The 26,796-nt window shown below is 41.1% G+C and overlaps 1 pseudogene; it reads right to left on the bottom strand.

Annotated features, from left to right (window-relative positions):
- Positions 1 to 3,899: 3,899 nt before the first annotated feature.
- LOC142436650 (cyclin-dependent kinase 4-like) lies at positions 3,900 to 26,796 on the bottom strand (annotated as a pseudogene).

Genomic DNA, 26,796 nt, shown 5'->3' with positions numbered 1-26,796 from the left:
GAACAACTTAAAGCCCTAAACAGATGGGATGGTGTGTAAATAGTTGCTCTTGGCTCTCTGTATGTTTCTAAGTGCATTTGAAAATTAAAGGAAAGAGGGATTCACAGAGTGTCAGGGACCGGGAGAAGAATTCTCAGACTGGACGGTGACTACTGGGCTGGTGGAACTGTTTGGAAACTGGTGTGACAAGTTGTGACAGTGTGTTGGAGGAACAAAGAAAATAGAACAAGGAGGATGAAGATGGATGCCCATTGGACTTCGATCGTGGAAGGGCCTTAGATGTGGAAGGACGCTTGTGCCTGCAACCTCCTGCAGATATTAAGCAGCCACTTCTCTGGTTTAAGCAGTGACATGATAAAAATTGCTTTTTCAGGACGATAAAGACATAGCATACTAGCATTCTACTCCAGGAATGAAGATAAGCCTTCAAGAGGCAGGTAATTTGATTAAATTACTATGTTTATGATTCATTCAGCGAATTAGGGGTTTGCCGTTTATTTCTTGGATTATGTGAGGATTCGTCTGGTCTCTGCACACCGGTGCATTCTGATTAGGGAGCTCACACGACTTAAGAGTTCAGAGCCCAGGATAAATTTAAATTCTACAGGACTGGCTTGTTTGAGATTTCTTTTTTGTTGCTCTAAATTTGGTCAATTGTGGTGAAATTAAACTTGAGCTCCTTAGTTCTGTTCATGTCTGGACTTTTTGTTTTGCTTTGAGTGTAGAGTAGCGTTTGTGTCTCAAGCGAATAAAGGGTGCCACTGAATAATCTCACAGCGTTCCAAGGTATTCCTAGGTGACCCGAGAAACCTCTGCTTGCTAGCACATTGATGGATGGAGATTTATGTCCTATTGACTATGTTCCTTGGATGGAAAAGGAACAGTGTCACCCCCAATCCATTAATCTGACATCTCTTATAATTGAAGTCCGACCAAGTTTGTGTAATAAGAATTGCTTGTGGACTTGTGTGTGTCAAGGAGAGAGAAGATAGGGGTGGGGGGAGACTGTGAGGAGGGAAGATTGTCTACAACTCATTGGAAGCTCAGTGTTTGAGGACTTTGAACTCTGTCACGAGCGGGCTCCATTTAGTAAGGGCCCAGGAGAGGCATGTTAGCATCCAGGTGTGCTGCCTGAGAAAACGGTAGTCTCCTTTTGAATGATGCTTCCTACAAAAGTATCATTTGTGATCATAGTTTATATCACATTGTGGAATCAGAAAATGTATTTCCAGAGCAGAAATGGGGATAGTGCCTACTGGGGTGGGGGTGGGGAGAGAGATAATTAGAAAATTTACTTTTGACTTGAGACGAAGCAGTGCAGAAAATCAAAAGACATGAAATGGAGCCGTAATTTTCAGGGTCCAAGTTGTGTAGTTAATGTGCAGTAATGTATAATGTACAACAGTGGAGAGATGCAGTTGTGAAAACCATCAACCTGGATTAAACTTTAGATATTATTTAATTTAGCCACTTGTGTTGCTTGTGCTGCTTGCAAGGTTCTGGTTATCCAGTGAAGACAGAAAGATAAAGACGTTCCTACACAGCAATGTCTTTTGTTGTATACCCACATAAGAAGAGGGCTGGTGGTGCTGTGGTTAGACATCGGGTAGCTATAACTGCAAGGTTGGCAATTCAGACTTATGAGCTACTGGGGGGGGCGGGGAATGAGGTTCCCTGCTTTTATAAAGACGTACAGAAATCCCATATAGGGTTGTTATGAGACAAGAGTAGATTGCATCTGAGTTTATAATCCAGTGTTCTAGGGACTGCATGTACAGGTGCTGATGAGCAGGAGCCCCTGCAGTGCCATGAGTGAGGTTTTGAGCTACTAACCCCAAAGTAGGCAGTTCTAACTCACCAGCTGCCCCACAGGAGAAAGATGAGGCTGTCTGCTCCTCTAAAGCTTTATAGTTTCATCAACTTTCTGCAGGATACCGATGAACTATAATCAGCTCCATAACAATTTGTTACTTAGTTTTTGCTTGTTTGTTTGTTTAAAAGAAAAATTAATTTTAGCAGGGAGTTTTTAATAGGACGGCAATAAAAAATTTCCCTACCAGAATGTAGGGAAATGTAGGTTATGTAGTAATCTGCTATCAGTTGCAATAATTTATTGTTTCTGGAATTGATCTCTCTCTCTCTGCATGATGTATTGCGGGTGGGAAAGTGGAGGGAGTCAGTGTGGGAAGGAAAGTAGAGAGTAATGGAAAGAGGTGAAGCTGAAGCAGTAGGCAGCAGATGCATCATGAAGGGTCTCATAAAGCAGGTTAGGAGATTTTAGTCAGTGACACAGAAATAACGCAAAAAAAGCAAAAGACACAGCTATAAACAACAACCGAAAGAGTCTGTGAAATCCAAATCCAGCAGCAACCACTTACAATGAGTGTTTTTAGAAAACAACTTTAGAGAGCAGAAAATGATCAAAAGAATGAAGGCTAAAGAAAGGGAGAGAACGGTCAATATTTTAGCCTAAGACTTTGAAGTTCGATTTGCCCCCAGTTAAACCCAATTCTGTTAAATTTCTAGCCCACCAATTCTGTGGACCATCTCCAGTGATAGAGAATTCGGAGACACATGGATTATAATAGAGAGTACGTCAAAGTTTATAAGGAAAATTTAAAGTCTCAAACCAAACTCATGGCCATCGAGTCAATTCTGACTCATACCCACCCTCTATGTGGATCAGAGAAGGGAATGTCATGGCATGAACGAGGGGGTGCCTTCCGACAGCCCACTTGCTGCCACGCAGTCACTCAGCCCCACGGGAGCCACACGTTTCTGCTTTTGAAAATATTGACAACGAATTAACTTTTCTATAGCCTTTGCTTATATCCCAGCTACTTCCCATCATTTGTGTAATTAGGGTCATAGAACTATGCGAGCGATTACCAAATTTCCACCAGGAAATAGTGAGGGAGAGCACCCAGGGGAGTAGGGGGTCATCTCAGAGGGGATGGCATGGTGCAGTATTTTGGAAAAGTTGGCGTTTAGGACATCGTTAAATGCCGTATCGTAAGGAAGAGCTTTGTCCTGATCCCGCTGAACAAAATTATCCATGCAATGAGGTACAAACATCGCTTCCAGTTCCCGGTTCCTGAACTAGTCCTTTTGCTTCTCTGTCCCTACTCATGACGGAGAACGTGAATTTCTTTTAAAAGTAAACTGTCCTAGAAATATCCCATTTCTTGGTGGCACAAATGGTCCTGTGCTTGGCCACAAAACAAAGGGCAGTGGTTGGAATACATCTGGAGAGGAAAAGGCCTGGCATTTTGCTTCTGCAAGGTCTGCAGAGTTCTACTTGGCAAAGGCGAGACTGCGTTCACAGAAATGGCTCACTGACAACGGCCAGAACTCCGTGAGTGTGCCAGGGCTTGGGGCAACTGCCTCTCTTGCGCGCACGCTTGCCGTCTCCAGGCTCGTTTCTACCAGAACCAGTTCAACACGCAGTTCTGAATATGCTACTTCCGTTCTAAATAAATGGCTCCCAAATAATTACTATGCACGGAATCAACATCTTCAATTTAACTCTCTTTGAACCGTGACCAGAACTCTCTCTTCATCCTTGCCTCTCCAATCACAGCTGGAGCTGGAGCCCTATTCTCCCCCCCATACCCCCCCCCTCATTTTTAAGAGACCATACTTCCCTGTTTGTTTGCTTTTTTCCTGTGTCAAAGTAGGTGCGAAGGGAAGACAGTGCAGAGCCCCTGGGGTAGGAAAATTGGGGGAGGAGGTAGAAAGGAGAATATGTCTCTAAAGGAGGGGAAGAGGTGTATCATTAAGGCAGGAAAATATTCTCTGTCAAAAGCTGAGGGGAGGGGTAGCTACAAGCCACAGAGATGAGCGCAGAGGCTAAGGCACAGCATGCCTCCTCAGTGAGGAGGGGGCGCGGTCCTCTCCACTCAAGTATCCAGAGGAAGGGAATTGGTAGGTTCTCTTCCATCTCTGGGTCTTCGTCCCGGTCCAGCCACTCCAATGCCTAATCCTTCTCCCTTATCTAGATAAGGGTCCTTCAGGGCCCGGAAGACAGAGATTCGTTTTTGTGGGTTAAAAACCAGCATTTCCAGCAGCAGCTGTGCTCCGAACTCTCCACCTCGGGGACCACTGACTCCTCTGGGCAGGGCCCTTTGGGGGAAAAGGCTCCCGGGGCAGAGATACGTCTCGGGCCAGGCTTCCTCTGGGGGCAAGCCGAACAGATAAAAATTGTTGCCTAGCTGGTCAGCTTCAGAGTGCACAGAAGAGAGGCTTCCGACGAACCATCTCTGCAGAGATCAGCCAGCACTGCTTGTGGCCACCGGAGTTGCTTATGCAGCTTGCGAAGGGACTTCGGGAGCCCTGCACCAGAATGTAACAGCCACAGGTGTAAGGGCCATCTGGGAGCTGGAGATTCTGGTCACGCCAAAGGCAGCCGGCTTGACCGTCCCATTACTTGTCACCAGAATGTTCTCCGGCCTCAGGTTGCAATTGGCACGCAGGACATCAAGGCCTCTGAGAAACTGCCCCATCAGACCCTCGAAATTCTCCGAGGGCAAACCTGGTGAGGGGCCTATTCTTAAGCAAAGCTACCTCCTGAGTTGTGCATCCCTTTCTGTTCTGTTCATTCAGGCCTTTCTTCTCAGCAATCCTTTGACACAAACGACCGCTCAAGTCACAAAAAGCAGTGGTTACATCTCTGTTTCCATCTCAGTTTACCTCTTAGGAGTCTCCCACGCGCCCAACACTTTTATTGGCACACAATTCTCATATCATACAATCGAACAGTTCAATCGTTCAATCACATCAAGGGGAGTTGTATTCAGTTGATTAATTCCTCCTTCTTGCAGTACTTTCTTTCCTTGCTTTTTCATAACAAGTTCTTAATATTCTGCCTACTCCCTCATCTGCTTTTCATGAACTTCTTTGATAGCTCATGCCCTCTGAGATTTCCCCAATCTTGGGGTGCTCTCGCACTCTACCTGTGGCTACTTTCTCCATCTAGACATCTTAGGAGTAATCCTATCCATTGTCTTGACTTTAATATCTATGCACAGAGATGGCCACATTTATCCATGGTAAGCCCTTGGACAAATTCCAGACATCGATTTCTTCATTTGGCAACTCGAATTTGATGTTTCATATATTGAAACTTACCATGTACAAAATAGAACTCTTCATTTGCCACTCCCCTTAAATTTACCTTGTAACTTGCTCCATATTAAAGTTTTAATTAAAACATTTTAAATTGAAAGATCATTCTATCGGGGGGCTCTTACAACTCTTATAACAATCCATACATCAATTATATAAAGTATATTTGTATATATGTTGTCATCATTATTTTCTAAACATTCACTTTCTATTGAACCCTTGGTATGGGCTCCTCTTCACCAACCCCACCCTCATGATCCCTTGATAAATTATACATTATTGTTATTTTTATATCTTACACCAACCACTGTCTCCCTTTCCCCATGGTTTCTGTAGTTCGTTCCTGTGTTCGTCTGGGTAGACTAGAGAAACAAATTCATAGACACTCATGTATATATAGGAAAGAGCTTTATATACAAGAATAATTGAACAGTGAGGAAACATTGTAGCCCAGTCCACATCAAGTCCATAATCCCAATATTAGTCCATATGTCTGGTACCAATCTATAATGCCCTCTTCTGACTCACAAAACACATGCAATGACATAGAATGCAGGAAGATCACAGGCCAGTGGGTAGAAAGTCTTGTGGATCCAGTGGCATTGTAAGCATCTTAGCGCTGGCAGGGGTCTCCATGTGGCTTCTGCAGCTCCCAGGGTTCTGGTTGCATCAGGGTAGGTCCATGCGGCTTCTCAGAAAGGTCTCACAGGGAGTGAGCATGAGTCCCGCCACCGCCACCAGTGAACTATTTATCTCCTTAGCATCTCCAAATGAGGTCATCAAGCTACTGCCTGATTGACAGGCTAGACTCCACCCCTTGACACCAGATTATGTAACTACCACAGTCCCCCTCGTGTGTGTCTATGTGTTGATCATTGCAACTGGTTCCCCCTTCCTTCCCTGCTTTCCCTGCCTTCTCTCTACCATCCTGGTATTGCTACTCTCATTTCTGTTACTGGATTCCTTTTGTTCTGAGCTTTTACCTCTCATCTGTACTTGTGCACATACTCTGGTCTAGGCTGCAGTGAAAGGAAGGACTGGGGTCATGATAGTGGGGGGTGAGGAAGGCTCAAGGAACCGGAGGAATATTGTGTGTTTCATGGGTGCTATACTGCGCCCTGGTTGCCGCATCCCTTCCTTGTGACCCTCTGTAAGGGCATGTCCCATTGTCTACAGATGGGTTTGGGTCTCCTTTCTTCGCCACATTTGCTTACGCACGCATTTTGTTTTCAGTGATTGCGCTGGGAGAGTGAGCATCACAGGGTGCCAGGTTGTTAGAACAAAGTGTTCTCGTATTGAGGGAGGACTTGAGCAGAGGCCCGAAGTCTGTTTAGGAGCCCCTCAAATAGACTTCAGGCTAGGAGGGGCAGATCCTGGAATTCCCCCAGGACCAAAGGGGAAATAGTCATAAAGGTCAACAGACAGACCTGGAATCATGTATTTTTTTGGTTTCTTTTTTGCTAATTACTATTATCTTTTTCCTTTTACCTTTTTATTCAATTTTTTTCTCTTTGTTTGGTCTCTGATATTGTTGGTTTGCCTACATATATAAGATAGGCATAGGAAGAAAGTTCGAGGAGAAAGCAACAGGACTGATGGTTCAGGAAGGACTTGGGTGGGCTAAGTGGGGGAGAGAAGGAGGCAGGGGAAGGGAGCAGTGAGCAAACCACACCATAGAGAGGGGAACAACTAGGGAATTAAAATCAGCAATGAGAAGGACATAGAGATCCTGCAGGGTTTGGAGCAACAGCAATCTAGCTGAGAGGAATTACTAAGAGGAAAAAGAAGGGTGAGCATGATGGTGGGGCAGGAGGAAGGTAAAAGGAAACACAGGAATGATCTAGGAAACAACGCTATGGAGAGAGGTATAAGCGTAGGTGTATAGAGCTTAAATTTTGAGCACTAGGGTTTCAGAAGGCTACCATTACAGTGAAAGCCCCAACTCCATCTGAGTCTCTAGGGAGATTAAGGTGCCATTGAATTTCTTTCTGACCTTTAACTAGCAAAGTATATATCTTTGCGCTGAGACAAAGTACATTATCACAAAATCAAACTCACTGCCATCCAGTAGGTGTAGACTCATAGTGACCATACAGGGAAAGGGTTGAACTGCCATTTTGAGTTCCAAAGACTATCTGTTTACAAGAATAGAAAGTCCTATCTTCCTCCCTAGGAATTGCTGGTGGTTTTGAGAAAAATCTCAGTCCAAGGCATAACCACCAAGCTGCCAGGGCTCCTCCCAGGGTACATTGAAAGTGAATTCCTACACTCCCCTAGCCAAGGAACAGGGGGAAGGCCTTCCCTCAAGGGCTTTCCTAGCTGTGTCTTTGGTGTAATGGGGTACTAGAGTCTCATGGTCATGAGTCATACTCTGAGCGTCCTGGTCAGAGGCCCTCAAAAGCAATTCTGTCTAGCATTTTGCATGCTTCCCAATCATGGTCTTACTGCTGCTTCTGTATTCCCACCTGCAGATGTATTGATGTGTTGCCAATCATGCTTTTGTGTCCATTTGCCCTGTACTCCCATGTCCTGCTTAAGCGGGCAAGCTCACTACCATGAAGTTGATGCTCACTCATATTTTCTTACAAATCCTTAGGCATCATTACGACCTCCCACTCATGGTCTCCTTCATCGGGATGAATTGTTTCCTTTGTTGTCCTGTTTAAGAAATAATAAATGTGTCTTTACCAATGATATTTGAGATCTGGGGTTTCTTTTGTCCCCTACCTTTATCTAACAGCTCCCAATTTGACCTCTATTTCAGTTAATGGCCACTTCTCTTTTCTGTATTTATTAAGCTCTGGTTTAGCCTGGTTTTCCTCTCTTAGATTACTAACATCAATGAGCTAATTCTCTGTATTTAATCCTCTTCATTTGAAACATTCCCTAGATTTTGTGGAATATACCCTGATTAACATAGTATTTTTAATCTGTTTGATTTTCTGTCCTGATTGTTACAGGCTTGCATTTTCTCAGATTCATGTACTTATTCAAATGTTACCACCATACTCTATATTTATGAAAAAATGAATATTGATAACACATTGAAGACATTTTTGAAATCATTCATATATATGAATCATTTGAAATTTCTTTTTGTAATCTACACTGTTTTGTGATATATCTTTGTTGATAAGTGTTGAACAAGTTCATTAATTTTCCCAACTATATGCTATTGTTGAACAGACTATAGTTTATTTATATAGTCTTCTACTGATTTACTTCCATTAAAACTATGAACCAATCTGCAATCAATATACTTTTGAATGTATCTCTTTGAGCCCACTTTCTAAGTTCATTGCCACAGTGCTTTTGATACGTCTTTCTTGTTTGAAGTCAGGGGATGTCATTTTAGCTACTTACTATTTTTGGTTTAGCAGTGCATTCCAAGGAGGTAAATGAAAGCCATTTTTTTAGGATTTGCTATAAATAATTATCTAGTTTTCATATTTTTGGAATAACATACTCTTGAATTTGTTCACTATTTTACTCAGATTTCTCAACGAAATTACCTCTTAATTGATGAGTTCAATTGGCCTATTTCAGTTTTTCTTATGCTTTGCTGCTTGATAGTTGACACACTCTCTCCCCTTTTCAGTCAGCTTATGTCCTCTTCTCTTTGCTTATAGTTAGACGGCACCACCCACCCCTGAGTCACCGTTAGCTATTGCTGCCTCTGACTTTTTCCCTATTAACTCCTCCACTCTGTGCTTCCTGGGATTTGTCTGTAGTCATTTTCTCTTATGTAGTCTCTGTGCTAGTTAGGTTTATGTCAAGTTGAGTAGGACAGGATTCTCCCATGATGCCATCTAACATAGTGTGGTCAATTCCACGATTCAATTTTTGACAAAGCACTTAAGCAGCTGTGGGGAGAATAAAATTAAAAGCCCAACTCACTTCCATGGAGTGGATGCAGGCTTTTAGCAACCCTATAGAACAAGATAGAACTTCTCCTGGGAGTTTCTGAGAGTGCAACTCTTTACAGGAGTAGAAAGCGTTGTCTTTCTCCCCGTGTGGCTTATGGTTTTGAACAGCTGACCTTTCAGACAGTAGCTGTAAGTGCAACCACTTAATCTGGTCACAGACTTGATATGGCTCAGGGAAGTTTCACTTAGAATGTGGCCTGTGCTTAGTATAAGTTGACAGTGGATGGAAGTTAGCTTATTCTTACTGCTGAATTTGGATCCTGCATTGCTTCATCAACCTCCTATTTAAAAAAATCCTGCCCATCAAAGGAGCAATCATTAGATTCATTTGAAACGTGGATTCATTTGGCTGATCTCAGATTCATTCACCTGGGCATCCACCAGTCTGTGGTCTTCTTGTTTCATCATCTTGCTTCTTGTTCATTAGCTCTTTCAGCTTTGGAGGTTAGCTTACATCTGGCCCATGTTCATGAACTGAACTGAACTTGATGCCCTTCTACAATGGTATGAGACTTCTTGATAAGAACCTCTTTCTATATGCATGCAAGCTTCATTGGTTTTGCTTCTCTAGAGAACCCAGCCGAATTCACTCTCCCTAAGGAATTACATGAACTATCAACTTTGGACATGTTAGCGGGAAAGACCAGTCCCTGGAGAAGGACATCTTGCATGGCAAAGTGGAGCGGCAGTGAAAAAGAAGAAGGTCCTCGAGATGGATTGACACAGTGGCCACAACATGGGCACACACATAAGAACAATTGTGAGGATGGTGCAGAAGAGGGAGGCGTTTCTTTCTGTTGTAGTTAAGGCTGCTATGAGTCAGAACCAACTCAATAGCACCTAACAGCGACAGTAACAAATATCAACTTTTACTTGATGCTTCCCAAACTCTTCATTTGAGTATCTCCTACTCTCTAATCTATTTTAATTAATTATTCAACATTTTCATCTGGATGCCCAATAGGATCACAAAGTCAGCGTGTATATGCTTAAGTTCATTACTTTACTTCCAATTCTCATTCACTTTGTTTTAATTATCCATCTTACTGTCAAATTAGGAGTTGAATTTGGCCAGCAATGTGGATGAGCATCTCAGAGTCAAAGACATAGACTTTACCCAATTATACATATCTATCTCTTTGTATCTGGATCACATTTCTTATGTACCCATGCACTTTTCTTTTCAATAGTATTTCCAATGTCTGTGTTTCTTACATTGAGGTACTTTGACCCTTTCCAATTCATGGAAAACAGCTGTACAAAGTATAAGACAAAGGATTCTGAACTCAGAATCTTCATTTAGATTCATTCTTTCTAGGAGTACTAAATAAGTTATGATGTACAGAATTTTTAAAATAAGGACATAAGATAATATTTTATTCTAATAAAATAACTGTAAATTGTTATCATCAAACAATTCTTTAAAGGAACTTTTTGGATCAATGGACTGCCCTGGTTCCCGCATGGGAATATTTGTTCTTCATTTCTCCCAGCCTGTGCTTTTCTGCAATGCCCTGCACATCAGCATTCTGCTCACTCCTTACAGTTCAGGTCAAATGCTGCCGCTGCTGTGGAGCGATGCTACTCTGAATTAGAATTAATTATTGCTTCCTTTGTGTTAATAAAGCACTGTTTTTTTTGTTGAATTTTGTCTTGTGCTTTATTTGTTCATAGGCAATTTGATCCCTACTGTTGAATCTTGTTTATTTTTTCTTGTATTTTAGTTATATATATATATATATATATATATATATATGTATATATATATATGTATATATTTCTTCATGAATTATATAGCAGGTAATTGTCTACTCTTTGTAGCTTCGCTGTACCTAGCTCATTTTAGGTGCCAAATGCATATTATGAATTTAATCCCTATTAGCAGATAAATAATATTCTACAACTTTTTCTTTATACTTTTGCAGCAGGTACAAAAAGAGTTGATTTTTTTCCCACTCAAATCATATCCTCTACCTTTAAAGCTAGAAGAACATGAGATGTCTCTCCATATTATTCTTTTTCCCTATGTAATTTCATTGTTTGATTGTTGATAGAATTAGTCTGTTAACCTTTCAAATGAAGATAAAAATATAAACACAAAGCAACTATATTACTTTTATAAAATAACTTTACTTTAAAATATAGGATTATATGCTATACTATAATACAACATTACATACATGTGACATATTTTTCTACACATGTAAAGGAAAACATTTTTTGCATGCAATGAATTACACTTGACAACTAATAACTTATAGGAACTGAACTTGTTGAAAGCAATGGAAACTACATGATTTACTGAACACAACTGAATGAAAATAAGACTTTTTACCTTTTCTCTTTTAGTGTAGTACTCTAAGGTCTTCCACATTTTCTATTACAGCTCGCTAAAATGCGTCAATAAATCTCTACATTTTACTTTCCGTGCTACTTTATCGTTCTCTTGGACATCTGCTCATACTTCGTCCTTTGAGACTCTTTTATAGCCCCTCTCCCCAGGATCGCCTGGTACAGCTGATGACCAAAAAAGATGAGGAGAGCAGGGATGTTACCTATGACTCAGTCATATTAACTTAGATCGAAAGTGTTATTCTGTTTTTACCCCTGGTGTCACCTGATCCTCATTGGAATCTTACTTTACTCAGGAAGCCTAGAAAGAACAACCTCTTTGGGACACGTAAAAGGCCACGGTCCAACTTCTTAGGGCTTGAATCGAACCGTGTCTGGAGAACAAGCATGGTTCACAAATGTCAGTTCTAATGCAGAAAAAGGTAGACAACTTGGCACATGGTGAGCATGATCCGTAGCAAAAAGGCTAAGCTCCCTGAATATACTGGTATGTTTAAAGTTCAATATTTATGTTAATATTTATAAAATTAAACCTGGATCCAAAAGGCATTGGAAGATTACAAACTACCCTAGCAAAACGTATTGGCAGCTGTGCTTGACATGATTGAAGGGGACGCTTTGTTGCTCTCCTTTTGCTCTCCCATAGTCCCGTGTATCTAGCACACGAGGTGGCCTCAGGCCTCCCCAGTCTGCTAGCAATGAGGCCACATTAACATTCACGCCTGCTTTTGCTGCACGCTGACATTTACCTGTACCACTGTGAGGCCTCAGTTCCTTCCTGTCCCCATCTCAAACATCTTATTTCTCCAACATTTATTTCTAAGCATCTCTAGGAGTAGTCTCATGAGATCTCTGGATCAACAACATTATTCTACTTTTGTCTCTTCGATGTCTGTTGCCTGTGAGTCACTAAGGGAAGTGTCTCACCATTGTCACTGTTGCCAGCACGTTACTGTGCCTAAGTTCCTTCTGTCGCCCTCTTCCTAATTATTTCACATTTCATCACTGAAGCTGTCCAGTCTGTGTAAACCCAAATATCAGGGTGCTCTAACCAAGGGCCCCCCCGTTTCTGCCTTCAGAGGGGGGAGGGAGCAGGAAAGGAAAGTGGCTTGGTCATGGCCAGGCGCGCAGAACCAACCTCACCACTTCTTCTGCAACTCAGAATAAGTTACTAAAACTCACTGAGCCTACTCTGACTCTTCTGCAAGTGGAGATTGATAAGAATATCTATTTTAAAGAGTTATAATGCAAAGCAAACTCACTGCCACAGCTCGATGTTGACTCACAGCTACCCAACCGGACAGGGGAGACCTGCTCCTGTGGGTCTCTGACACTGTGACGTTTTACAGGAGTAGAAGGTCTGTCTTTCACCCAAGGAGGGGTTGGCAGTTTCAAACTGCTGATCTTGGGATGAGCAGCCCAACAAGTAATCGCTATGCCACCGGGACTCGTTCAGAGGGTTATGACAGAGGATTGAATTAGTTACCATTTGCAAAGTATTTATTCAGTGCTAGTGAACATTGGATATTATTACCATTTGTTATTGAGGCTACAAAATTATCTTTGAATTTTATATTCATGCTTTACTCCAGAGTTGAATTACTCCACGCTTCTCTGGCTATCTTGAAGCCACAGACACCATCTCGGGATCCAGGCCCTCGAGTTCAATGGGTCCGTAGAACAGCCCGTTCTGCCGCCGTGAGACCGATCCTCGACACTGGCCCTCCGCCCACTGGGGCATGGGTTAGACTGCTAGCCACAAGGTGATCACTTTGAAACCACCAACTGCTCCATGGAGGTAAGATGAGGTTTCTACTGACGTGTAGATTTAGTGCTGGAAACCCGTCCGAACGGCCTCGATGGCAGGGAGTTTGATTTGGGGTTAGCTGCTCTTACGGCTTTCCTGCTCTCCCACTCCTCCCAATCCGCCGCCACTCCCCTTGGGATTTTTCCGAATTGTCCTTCTCACCTGCTTTCTTTATCGTCCAGCCATGGTCTGCTTCTGGACGTGTCTGCTTAGCCTCCCTGCACCAGTCCTCTCCTGTTATCAACTGTACCCGCTTTCCGGAGACGAGAAGCAGATGGGTTGTGATGAATACCATCTCATGTGCCTACACTCGTTCGGTAACAGGTGGCTGCTCCGTCAGCTGGGGTCTCCTTGAGGACACCCTCCCGGCCTCCCTTTGACCATGCATACGCTCGTCCAGATGGCGACTTGCTTCCCCAGAGTCCTGAATCAACCTAACAGGAGATGGCAGGGCTGTGCTCATTTTGCCTGGGGCTTAATACAGGCATGGAGTTTTATTTATTTTTTGTCCTCTTAATTCAGGAAAAAGGAACAAACCTTATGTGAAAATGATGTTCACAACGTGGTTTTAAATTCTCTCACAGGAAGTCTAAATTTGTGTGATTAAATTAGCATTCATAAATGCCAAAGCAAGAAACCAAATTAATTTGTTTTTGCTGTTGGAAAAGAATAAAGATATCTTTGAATCACCTAATGTATTAGATTTTTACTCTGTGTATCTTACTTCTGTTTAATGCACTCTGGCTACATTAAAATGGAGGCAACTGAATTTATTATGTAAAGATAAATGTATAGGTTAGGTTCACCTTGGTAAGATGGAAGCAAGTTGCTTTCCCCTAAGGTTAAAACAGCTCTTCTACCTTGTATTCTGGAAGTAACCTACTTTCAACCAAATTACGGCTTCAAGAACAGTACACATTTGCTTGAATTCATCTCTGCCTCTATCGTTTTCCGGATGCATCTGTGCAAGCCCTGATTAAAGTCTTCATGTTGCTTGAATGCCTACTATCCCTGAACATTAGAGTAAGAAAACCTGGAGCCAATGTCCCAGAGTTGAAGGATAGACATTTTTAAAGTTTAAAAATAATATGGCTTTATTTAAAACATATCTAGTCATTTGCAATCCCTGTAAAAGGAATCACTTATGGAAGATTTTTCAAAGAATTAAGAAATCCCAAATATAAAGTCTTCTAATCTTAATCTGTTAAACATTGGTGTAGGTCGGGTTCACTAGGCAAGCAAACCTGGTGACACTTATAAAGGTATTTATATTAAGAAAATGCCTAACAATTATAGACGTGAGCATGTCCAAGTTCAAGCAGGATTCAAGTCTGTGAACCAGACGCTAGGCTAGAGGTTTCTCCTGACTCATGTAGCTTCAGGGAATAGTAATTCCAAGATCAGTAGGAAGACCACATGATGGTCTTCTGAGTGGCTGCTGAGACAGACAAATCCAAGATTAGTAGATCAGGCTTGTGGCTGCAGAAGCAAATTAATTCACAGTCAGCAGGTCAGATGACGGGGCCCAGAATACTCCCAGGATCAGTAGGCAATAGGGCAGAAAATTGGCTCAAGTCCACAGAACCAGAGGTTGATGAGCCAGATACAGGAGACAGATTCAGCAGAAAGCAAAGCAAACTTTCCCACAATGTCCCATTTATATTGGACGTAGGACACACACCCTAGGAAACATCCTTTCCATTGCATCCATCTGTGACCTTAGTAAAGATGTTGCATAACACGTTAATCTTGTTTCAAAGACTGGCTGCTCGTAGTAGATTCCATTATGTAGTTAACTACACTGTGTTAGATCACATGATAAATCATAACTACCAAACCACTGGGAATCTTGCTCCAGCCAAGTTGACACAAAACCTATCAGAAACATTAACTTATTTAGAACCACAAAGAGTGTAAGTTCAAGAAGATATTTTATGTGCATATACATTTTTCTCCATCACCTGTCCGTCAGTTTGTCCTACTGTTGTGGTTCTGTGTTGCTGTGATTCTTGAAGCCATGTCAGTGGTATTTCAAAAACCAACAAGGTCACCTACAATAAACAGAGTTCAGCAGAGCTTCCTGACTAAGCACAGACTATCAAGAAGGAAGATGCTGTCCGCTTCTGTGGAGTGAACCACTGAATACCTTATATATTGAAGCACAGCACTGTCACATACGGAAAACCCATTAACATCAACAGAACATGGTCAGAGACAGTTCCAGAGAAAGAGTCTCCCAGGTCAGAGGGCACGGCCCTCACATTATAGCTGAAGTACTTGGGGAAGACTGCCTTCTCAGAGCAGAATGGACCACAGTGATGCAGCTGGAGTAAAGCTTTTGTGACCTTCCTTTGCTGATGAGGCGCCGCTGAAAAGGAGAAGAAACACTTGCAAACACCAAGAATAATTGGAAGATGAAATGTAACAAGTATGAATCTAGGAAAACTGGAATTTGTCTAAAATGAAATAGAACTTCTAAGGATGGATTTGCTAGGTATTAGTGAGCTGAAATTAACTGATACTGGCCTTATTGAATCAGAAAATCATATAATTTACAATGCTGGAAATGAGAGATTCAAGAGGCATAGTGTCTCATTCATCATCAAAAAGGATATTTTAAGATCTATCTTGAAGTGCAATGCTGTCTGTGATAGGGTAATATTTATCTGCAGGCAAGTAAATCCAATAAATACTATTATTCAAATGTATGCAGCGATCACAAAAACTAATGATAAAGACATTGAAGAATTTTATCAACATCATTCTGAAATGGAACTAAGATGCATTCATAATTATTGGTGATTGGAATGTAAAAGTTGGAAACAAAGAAAAAGAAATAATTGGAAAATATGAGTTTTGTGATAAAATGAAACTAAAGATCAGGTGATAGAGTCTTATATGACCAATGGCTTCTTAATAGCATATACTTTTTTCAACAACACAAATGGTGACTCTACACATGGACTTCTCTAGATGGAACACACAGAAATCTAGTTGACTGTATCTGTGGGAAAAGACTATAGAGAACCTCAATATCAGCAGCTAACATGAGGCCAGGGACTGATTATTGGAAAAGACCATCAATTGCTCATATTTAAGTTCAGGTTGAAGTTGAAGAAAATTGAGTCCATGACACCCCAAATAGGATCTTGAGTTCACTCCACCTGAACTTTTAGCACATATCAATTATAGGTTTGGCATTGAGCAATAATGACAGAAGACCTGATGAGCTGTGGGAAGACATCGAGAACATCATTCATGAAGAAAGCAAAGGTCATTAAAAAGGTAGGAAAGAGGGTGTCAGAAGAGGGTGTCTATGTGGGTGTCAGAAGAGACTCTGAGACTTGTTCTTAATCACAGTGTAGCTAAGGCACATGGAAGAAGTATTAAAACCAAAGGGCCCAACAGAAAATTTGAAAGGCAGCTTGAGAAGACAAAGTAAAATATTATAATGCAATGTGAAAAGACCTGGGGTTATAAAATCTAAAGGAATAATGCACTCAGCATATCAAACTGAAAGAACTAAAGAAAAAAATTAAAGCCTCAAGTTGCAATATTGAAGAATTCTTTGGAAAAAATATTGTCTTAAACAGGAGGCATCAAAAGAAAGAATATACAGAGTCCCTGTACCAAAAAGAACTAGTCATCATCAACTGCTTCAGGAGGCAACATACGAGCAAGAACCAGCAGTACTGAAGGAAGAAGTCCAAGTTGCACTGAAGGTATTAGCCCCAAAGAAGGATCCAGGAGATGATGGAATATCAGTTGAAATGCTTAAACAAGCTTATGCAGTATTGGAAGCATTCATTGGTCTATGGAAGACAGCTACCTGGACAACTGAATGGAAGAGAGCCACATTTGTATCCACTCCAAAACAAGGTGACCAAGCAGAATACTCAAATTATAGATAATATCATTAATATCACATGAAGTAAAATGTTGCTGAAGATGATCCAACAATTCAGAAGAGGATATTGATCAAGGGATATCTTTGCTTATGTCAGTTGTGTCTTGTCTAAAAGCAGAGAATATCAGAAAAAAGATTACTTGTGTTTCATTGAGTGTATCACAAAAAAACTATGGAGAGCCTTGGGAACAATGGGCATTCCAGAACACGTCTTATGTTTATGCAGAACTTGTACATGGATCCAGAGGCAGTTGTGCAAATAGAATAAGGGCATGCTGTGTGGTTTAAATCAGGAAAGGTGGACATCAGGGTTGCATCCTATCACCATATGTCCATATGTATTCGATCTGTCTACTGAGCAAATCATCAGAGACGCTGGATTACATGAGAAAACGTGCAGCGTCAGGCTTGGAGGGAGGCTTACTAACAACCTGAGATGTGCAGATGACACAACCTTGTTTGCTGAAAGTGAGGAGGATCTGTGGCACTTGCTGACGAATATGCAATTTTCTTTCTGAATTACAACTCAATACAAAGAACAGCAAAATCCTCACAACCGCACCAGTAGGTAACGTCATGATAAATGGAGAAAATAGTGAAGTTGCCAAGAATTTTGTCTTGCTTAGGTCCACAATCAAGCTCACGGAAGCAGCAGTCAGGGGGTCAAAGGACGCATTGCACTGGGTAAATCCGCTGCAGAAGGCTTCTTTAGGGTATTGGAAAGGATATCATTTTGAGGACTAAGGTGTGGCTGACTCAAGCCATGGTATTTTGAATTGCCTTGTGCATGTGAAATTGGACCCTGAAGATGGAAGACCAAAGAAGAATTGATACATGTTAATTGTGATGCCAAAAAAGAATACTGGAAGCACCATGGGCTGCTGAAAGGGAAAGCAAATCTGTCTCAGAAGAAATGGGACCAGAGTGCTACTTAGAGGTAAGGGTGACCGTCTGACATACCTTGGACCGGTGGTCAGGAGAAGGAGCGTGCCAGAGGGGACAGAGTGGCAGCAGTAATGGGCCGAACACAGCAGCCATTGTGAGAATGGCGCAGAGGGTCGCAGTATGTCAGAACTGACTTGATGTCACCTGACAACAACAACGTATCTGTACAACTGTGTATTTTTAACAGATTAGTTAACATATCAATCATGTACCATACAATCTAATGGTTTAATATATTTTCCAAAGATTGTTCAATTATCACCATAATCAGTTTTAGAACATTTTCATCATTCTTGTGTCCCTTGTTGTTAGCTCGGTGTTACCACCCTGTTTCCTCTGCTATAACCCTAAAGAACTATAAATGTATTTACTGTGTCTATCGATTTACCTATCTTATATTTCATATAGAGAAAATCATATATAAGAAATTGATAATGACAACAAAGTGCAACACAGAAAAACCTCAATTCAAGAGAAAGCAGAAGTTAATAGAAACTAGAACCTATTAAAATAGTCTAAGGGAAAACAAATGATAATATATTCAAATTTAACTTAACTAGTACTGAAGTAGTCAACTCTCCAATGCACTCTGAGCAGAAGAGTATTTATATAGCTGGTCAATTTTCCAAGGGAATTCTATGGAGGCCTAATTCTGTGTAGGCTCTGAAAATACCTTTTAATCTTTAATTTTTATCCACCATCTTGCACAAACCACGTGCTCAGATGTTAAGCTCTAGTACAATCTTCTCTTCTGAGCTTGAATTTTATTATTTACAATCCTTGGATTACATGGGCTGGTGTGTGCCTTCACTGTGAACAGAGCATCTCCTCATTTAAATGGCTGCTTGTTTTATGACAAGCCTTTAAGATCCAAGACTCTTTTCTTTCTGATAGCTGGGCACCATCTGATTTCTTCATTACCATTTGCTATGGCACCACTGTCTTCAGTGTGCTCTTCATGAGGCAAGTATTGAGAAAGGGCCACATCATCAAAACTATTTGTCCTTTGATTAATGCTTATGATTGTAAGTTCAAAATCCATTTGTGTATCTAATGTTTACATTTCTAACCCTAGTTCCCACTCTAGAGGCAAAATCATCACCATCTGTGAAATAATTTAAGTAACCTGCATGAGACATTGGGTAATTCTCATAATAGCATAATTTATCTAGGCAATGGCACAAACTTTAAAGCACTTTAAAGGAAAAATATACATATGTGGGAATGCTTTTTACACTTAAATACATGGGATGTTCACTTGTACAGGATATAAACTTCAGTAATTTAAAGCTGCTTAAGAAAAAATGAGGGCTAGACACAGGGCAACAATTTCAGCCACATTGATTCACAAATGGAAAATCACGTCTGCAGGACTAACACATGTCACAGAAGACAAGGTGGGGTGAAATTGGCCAGTACATGGCAGTCTTCAGTTGCCAATTAATGGGAAACCTCAAAAGCCAGAGATTTGAGCCAACGTCCACGAGCATCCAAATGTCCTACTTCAGGCTGCAGGGTTCTGCTGCTTCTCACACTGGGGTGTTTCAGCTTTAACTCCAATGGAGTGTTTACGTTCCTTTCTTTGCAAGAGTTATGTTTAAGGTAAAGTCCTGTCCCATAGTGGGGTTTTCAAATCACATAATTCTGATGTGGATTATGAAAAGTGCTGTCCACCTTGAAAGACAAAATCTAAAATCCAGGTGGTCTATACCATTCAGCCAGGGTCACTGAGTGCTAAAATAAACTTGGTCAAAAAAATGCATGATTAGCAATATTATACTGGGTGGGTTCTTGAATTGAGAGTCTATGTACGTAATGGTAAGCCATACAGTGAAGTTTCTTTCGACAATTAAAAGAAATTAAACACTGACATAAAATAGAGTATGGATGATTTTTCAAAGCATTATCCTAATGGAAAGAAAGCAATCCCAAAGACTACATATTATATAATTATGTTTATACAAAATATCCAGAATAGCTGAATCAATAGCAATAAAAATTAATTAGGTTGTGTTTGCAAATGGAGGTGGGAAAAGTAGGGGACATTGAGAGTAACTGCTAATTGGTGTGGGCTACTTTTTAGGGAGTTGAGGATGTTCTAAATTTAGATTATGGAGATTGTTGCTCAAAACTGTCAATATACTAAAAACCATGGAAATACATACTTTTAGACTAGTATTCAAATTATGTCTCAATAAAGTTGCTAAAATTATCATGATATGTTGGTGCTTTGTAGTCCATGTGTCAGGTGACGTTCTCTAGAGAAGCAAACTAGAGATGTTTCTGCATGTGTATGTAGGCATAACTTTACATCAGGCACATGGTTCACTTAGCCGCAGAAATGGGTAAGCCCAAGTTAGTTTCAAGTCAGATGTTAAGTTGGAGGCTTCTCCTAACTCACATAGCTTCAACAGCTGATAAACCAAGCATCAGCAGGAGCACCACAGGCTGCAGATTCAGACAGATTCAAGGTCAGCAGGTCAGGTTTGTGACTGGCAAAAGTGAATAAATCCAAGGCTGGCACAAGCCAGAAGGCAGGCTGCTGGTGGCTCCAGGATCCAAACGCAGGACAAAGCAACACACTTTGCTGCATGGCCACATGGATACTAGGTCTTCAGAATGCAAACATCATGCTGTTTCCGTTATACTGTGGTGCTCTTTAAATTCATCCTGCAGCTATTAAATTCCAACAAGCTTCTTATACTTAATCTAATTTGTGCACATGAATGAGCACCACAATTTTTGCAAAATCTAAAAAGAATTGCTTGGCATTATACACAGGCCACAGGATAAAACGGAATTTGGCTAAATTTTCTGTGAGTCAAGTGAAAGAATTGCCTATTAGTTGACTAACGTTATTAATTCAACCATGATATATCCCATATTACAAGGATCAACTATCTGGAACTGAGGAAAAAATGCCTTTCGCTAACAAAACTCTTTAGTAATTCCTGGCTTCCCACCACTGACCTTTTGTTGGGGAGCACAGCACTGTTGTCACTGTATAGTCAGAGCTCCTTATGCATCTCCATATGCTACAGCGCCCAGACGATAGCACACGGCGGACTGAAGAGCGAAGAAAAAGAGTTACAGCCTAAGTTCCTGGTGCAGACATATAACCAGACATGTAATTTTAGCTAAGTTCAATTTTTTATACATCTCACTCCCAGCCTTTGTCTGTCAGTTTGTGTCTTATAACATGACTTGCATGTTACTATGATCCTGGATGCCAGGCCACTGATATTTCACCTGCCAGCAAATGCCCATAGTGGACAGGTTGCAGTGGAGCTTCCACACTAAGCAAAACTGGGAAGAAGCTTCACTTCTGAAAACTAGCCCAGTGAAAACCTTCTGAATCACAGTCTGACATAGCTTACACTGTGCTGAAAGAAGAGTCCTTTTGGTTGGAAGGCACTCCAAATAGGAAAGAAGAACTGCCTCTTCAAAGTAGAGTCAACAACAAAAACATAGATGCCGTCAAGCTTTCAGGACCTACATTTGCTGATGAGAAGAAAAATTTGCAAACTTTCATTAGTGATTAGAGTGTGGAATGGACAAACTATGAATCTAGAAAAATCGGAAATAGTAAAAAATGAAAGATACACTTGGATGCACAGTAGGTCAGGTGATTGTCTGATTCAAATTGTCATATGCCAGTCCCTTTTAGCTGACTACTATGCAAACATGACGAATTGAAGAGGGATGGCAACCATGCACTGTCAGAAAGAACATTTCAGAATTTATCCTGAAGTACAATGCTGTCAGTTTTAGGATAATATTCCTTCATCTACAAGAAAGATGAGTTATTATGACAGTTATAAAAATTATAAACCAACTACTAAGGCCAAAGATGAATAAATTTAAAATGTTTAACAATTTGCACAATTTAAAATTGGGCAAATATGCAATGGCGATGCATTGATCTTTACTGGTGATTAGAATGCAAAATCTGGAAACACAGAATGATTAGAAGTAGGAAAATATTAATTTCATGGTAGAACTGATGCAAAAAATCATATAATAGACTTTTACAAAATCAATAATTTATTCATTGGAAAATGACCTTTTTAATAACACTGACAACTACACAAAGGGCCCTCGTTGCATGAAACGCACAGGAATCAAACTGACTTCCTCTGAGGAAAGAGACAATGGAAAAATCAATGCCATCAGGCAGATAGGACCACCCACTTTCCTATGGAAATTTGAGTCAAAGCCGAAGAAAATTAAAACAAGTCATGAGAGCCAAAGTACAACTTTGAGTAGCTCCCACCTGAAATGAGAGACTATCTCAAGCATAGATTTGATACTAATTGAACACTAGTGAAAAAAGCAATAAGAATTTTCAGATGGCATCAAGGACATTGCACACGAGGAAATTAAAAATTTCATTAAAAAGAAAGGGCTAAAATGAATGTCAGAAGAACTCTTAAACATAGAAGAGCTAAAGCAAATGTAAGAAATGATGAAGCAAAAGAGCTGATACCAGCTGATACCAAAAGAGCTAAACAGAAGATTTCAAATGGTGGCTGATAAGGAAAAGTATTATAAAATGAACAAAGACTTAGTGTTGGAAAGCTAGATGAGAAGAACACACCACACTTGACATATCTGAAAAGAATTGAAGAAGAAAAAAATTCAAGCCTTCAGTTGCAATTTAAAAAATCATTTTATTAGGGACTCATATAACTCTTATCACAATCCATACATCCATCCATTGTGTCAAGCACATTTGTCCATTTTTTGCCATCATCATTCTCAAAGCATTTGCTTTCTACTTGAGCCCTTAATATCAGCTCGTCATTTTCTCCCCTCCTTCCCTACTCCCCCCTCCCTCATGAACACTTGATAATTTATAAATTACTATTATTTTGTCATATCTTACACTGTCCGATGTCTCCCTTCACCCACTTTTCTGTTGTCCGTCCCTCAGGGAGGAGGTTATATGTAGATCCTTGTAATCAGCTCCTCCATTCTACCCAACCTTCCCTCCACCCTCCAGGTATCGCCACCCTCACCACTGGTCCAGAAAGGATCATCTGTCCTGGATTCCCTATGTTTCCAGTACCAGTGTACATCCTATGGTCTAGCCAGATTTATACGGTAGAATTGGGATCATGATAATGGGTGGAGGAAGAAATTTAAGAAGTAGAGGAAAGTTGTATGTTTCATCATTGCTACCCTGAAAACTGACTGGCTCATCTTGCAATTTTTAAGGATTCTGTGGACAAAACATTGAGTGATATAGAAAGCATAACAAGAAGAGAGAAATCCAAAGATGGTACCAAAATTATTTATCATACAGTCAGCCATTTTAGGAGGTAGCATATGGTCATGAACTGATGGTATTGAAGGACGAAGCCCAAGCAATGGCGAGCAGCAAGCTTTTCCAGAAATTGACAGAATATCAATTGAGATGTTTTTTGAATGATGCAACACTGCATTATTTGCCAAGACATTTCAATGACAGCAACCTGGCCGAGGAACTGGAAGAGATCCTTAATTGTGTAGTTGAAATTATCAAGCAGTATCATTAATACCACACACAAGTAAAATTTTGCTGAAAATAATTGAAAATGATTGTAGTAAATACAACAAGGAGATACTGCCAGAAATGCTAGGGATATCATTATCATGTCATGATAGAAGAGAATCCCAGAAAGATGCTTACCTGTATTTTAATACCAGTGAAGGCATTTGCAAAGGCATTTGACTGTGGATTATAACGAATTATGCATAACATTGTGAAAGGTAGGAATTCCAGACACTTAATTGTGCTCATTATTTGGGCCGGGTCCAGATTAGGCAGCTGCCTCCAGCTCCTCAGGAGGATAGAAATTCAAGGCCCCCATTGCCAGCCTCTCAGGAGGATAAATGACCTATTGAAGTATGCATCTTCTGCCCCAACATTCCAAGGAGCTTGTCTCTCCACCAAGGTTGTGCAGCCCCTGTCCCAACACTCCAGGGAGTAGGTGGGTCGGTAAACAATAGAGGCACTTCCCATGGATCGCATCTTGACTCAAGGACCTGCAGCTGCAAGGAAAAATATCTCTCTTTTTTTTGTCAACGTCTACCTCCCTATCTCGAGCCCTGCATGTATATCTCCCACGGCCTCACCGACAAGCTGTGATTTCCCTGAACCAACTCGTTGGGTCTTGGAACCTCCCAGGAGCTCAAGATGCTCCTGTCCCTTTCTCTGCTCTCCCTTCCAGCCCGGCAGCTCTTTCCCTGCCCTAATAAAGCCGCTCTTAACCTCACATTCTTTGTCCCAATCCTATCTCCGTCAGTGTCTCAATGTTGACCTCTCACTCATGTATGCCCTGGACACAGACCAATGGGACAAGATGACACTGTATGGTTGCAATTAAGAGAGGTGTGGGTCAGGGTTGCGTAATTTCACTGTAATTATTCTTTCTATAAACTGAGCAAATTATTTCAGAAATTGAGCTATAAGAAGAAGGCCATATCAGGACTGGAAGGAAACTAATTAATAATCTGAAATACGCAGGTGATGCCACATTACATGCTGAAGCAGAAAGGATTTCAAACACCTTGATGAAGCTCAAAGACTGAAGTCTTCAGTATGAGATGTACCTCAACATAAAGAAAGCCCATGCTCTCACAACTGGACCAATAAACATCATGATACATGCTAAATGAAGAAACTATTGAAGCTGTGAAGGATTTCATTTTATTGGGAACCAGTCAAGAACGCAAACAACATATTGCATTGAGTTAATCAATTGCAAAAGGCCTTTGAAAGCGATAAGGAGCCAAGATGCCTTTTTGAGGATTAAGGGCCACCTGACTCGACCCAGGGTACTGTCAATTGCATAAAATACTCATGAATGTGGAACCACGAGTGAGGGAAATAAGGAACTCTGGTGTTGGCAATGAATATTGCATACCAAAATAAGGACTACCCCTGTCCTGAAAGAAGCGCAGAGTATGCTCGGCAGGAGCATTCTGGTTGCACTTTCAGCGAGAATTCTTCCCAGGTCCTATGAGTATGACAGTAGGAGGGACCACTTCCTTGATGCCATGCTAAGTAGAAGGTCACTGAATAAAGGGAGACCTTCAACAAGATAGACGGGCACAGTGGCTGCCCCAATTGGCTCAAAGCTAGCGATGATGGTGGAGATGGCACAGGCCTGGCGATGACATTCTTCTTTTGTACCCGAGGTCACAGTGATTCAAAACAATAAGAATACAACATTTCACTCCTTGCCACAAATATCTAAACAAAGCGGTGATGATTTTACTGTCGTTCGGGGGAAGTGAGAGCAGGCGAATGGTCCGTACAGGAAATGAGCTGGCTACGATTTCCCGAGAGGACACGCAGCATGTTTGGCTGCAGTTTCTTTACAAAGTACTGCTTTCAGTGGGGACACAGCACTGCCTAGAATGTAAAATAAAACCATCAGTTCTCTGTGACCCTATTCCAGGATAATTTGACTAGAAATTAATAGCTGCCAACTGGAGAGAGTTTGCTGGCACTAAGGTAAAATGATGTGTGATTCTTCCTTCAGGTTACTCATATTGCAAACAGCAGTTACACCCGAAGATTAAGGTACCGACTGGAGTGGGGGAAAGCATTTTAATTTACACAATTATTGCCTTTTCTGAGGTCATGAATTTGGTTTTCTAGATATTTAAAAGTGCTTCCTTACTCAATTTCTAAATAGCAAGTAAAGCTAATGATATGGTTTCCATGACTTTCTAATAAAGAATTCAGTGTTTTACATTTAATGGGGTTTTTACACATTTGAAAATTATTCTATGAGGACCATTGAAAACAATAAAGACAAACAAGCAGAAGACCCAAGGACACATGCTCATCTTATGTTGAATGCACTGGTAGAATCTGTTAGGAAAACAATCAGACTGTTATTGAAAGACATATTTCACATCTATTTTCTCCCCTCAGACACTTTTTTTCTGCATGCTCATCCTGTTTAAGAACAAAACCTTTTTTAATTCTACATGTACGTTCTACTGTGCGACTGACAGCACCAATTGTTCTAAATCTCTGAACGCGTTGAAGGAACCATGAAAAAGTTGTATCTTTTCGCTGCTTCACTTCGCCCAAGCTGTTGTTTATCGAGTGCCTTCCTGCGCTTGATTCCTGAGTGTGACCTCACTTCTCTTTGCTTCTCCAGCTGTCGATTAGATAGCTACTTGTTTTGTATGTGCAGAATGAGGCTCCGGGAGGACAGAAACTGCCAAAGGACACTCAACTGTTCCGGACTCCTCAAGCCGCGCAATCTCATGTCTCATTTATAAAATGTGGCTATCAAAATGTATTTCTATGAATTATTTAGAGGATTAAGTCAGCCCATACAATGTATCAAAGAGCAAGGATGTTGCTTTGCGAACTAAGGTGCACCTGACTCACGCTGGGATTTGTTCAGTCCCCTCGTACGCCTGGGAAAGTGGGACCATGAGGAACCAGGGCTGGCGCAGGGCTGACAGCTTTGAATTGTGGTGTTTTCGAAGAATGTTTAACAGACTATGGAATTCCAGAACAAACAAAAACTTCCCTTATATTCTTCAGACATGTCCTCAGGAGGGACCCACCCCTGGAAAAGGGCACCCTGCTCGTTGAAGAAGAGCATCAGAAGAAACAGGAAGGGCCTCTGGAAGACGGCTGTAAAAGTGGACTCAAACGCAGCAGCAGCTGTGAAGATGTCACAGGACTTTACCCACGGGGCTGCGGTGAGCCAGAACTTCTCCAT

The sequence above is a fragment of the Tenrec ecaudatus genome, unplaced genomic scaffold, assembly GCF_050624435.1.
Source record: "Tenrec ecaudatus isolate mTenEca1 unplaced genomic scaffold, mTenEca1.hap1 Scaffold_532, whole genome shotgun sequence".
NCBI lineage: Eukaryota > Metazoa > Chordata > Mammalia > Afrosoricida > Tenrecidae > Tenrec > Tenrec ecaudatus.
Note: the sequence above shows the minus strand (reverse complement) of the source record. Positions and strands in the feature narration are given on the sequence as shown.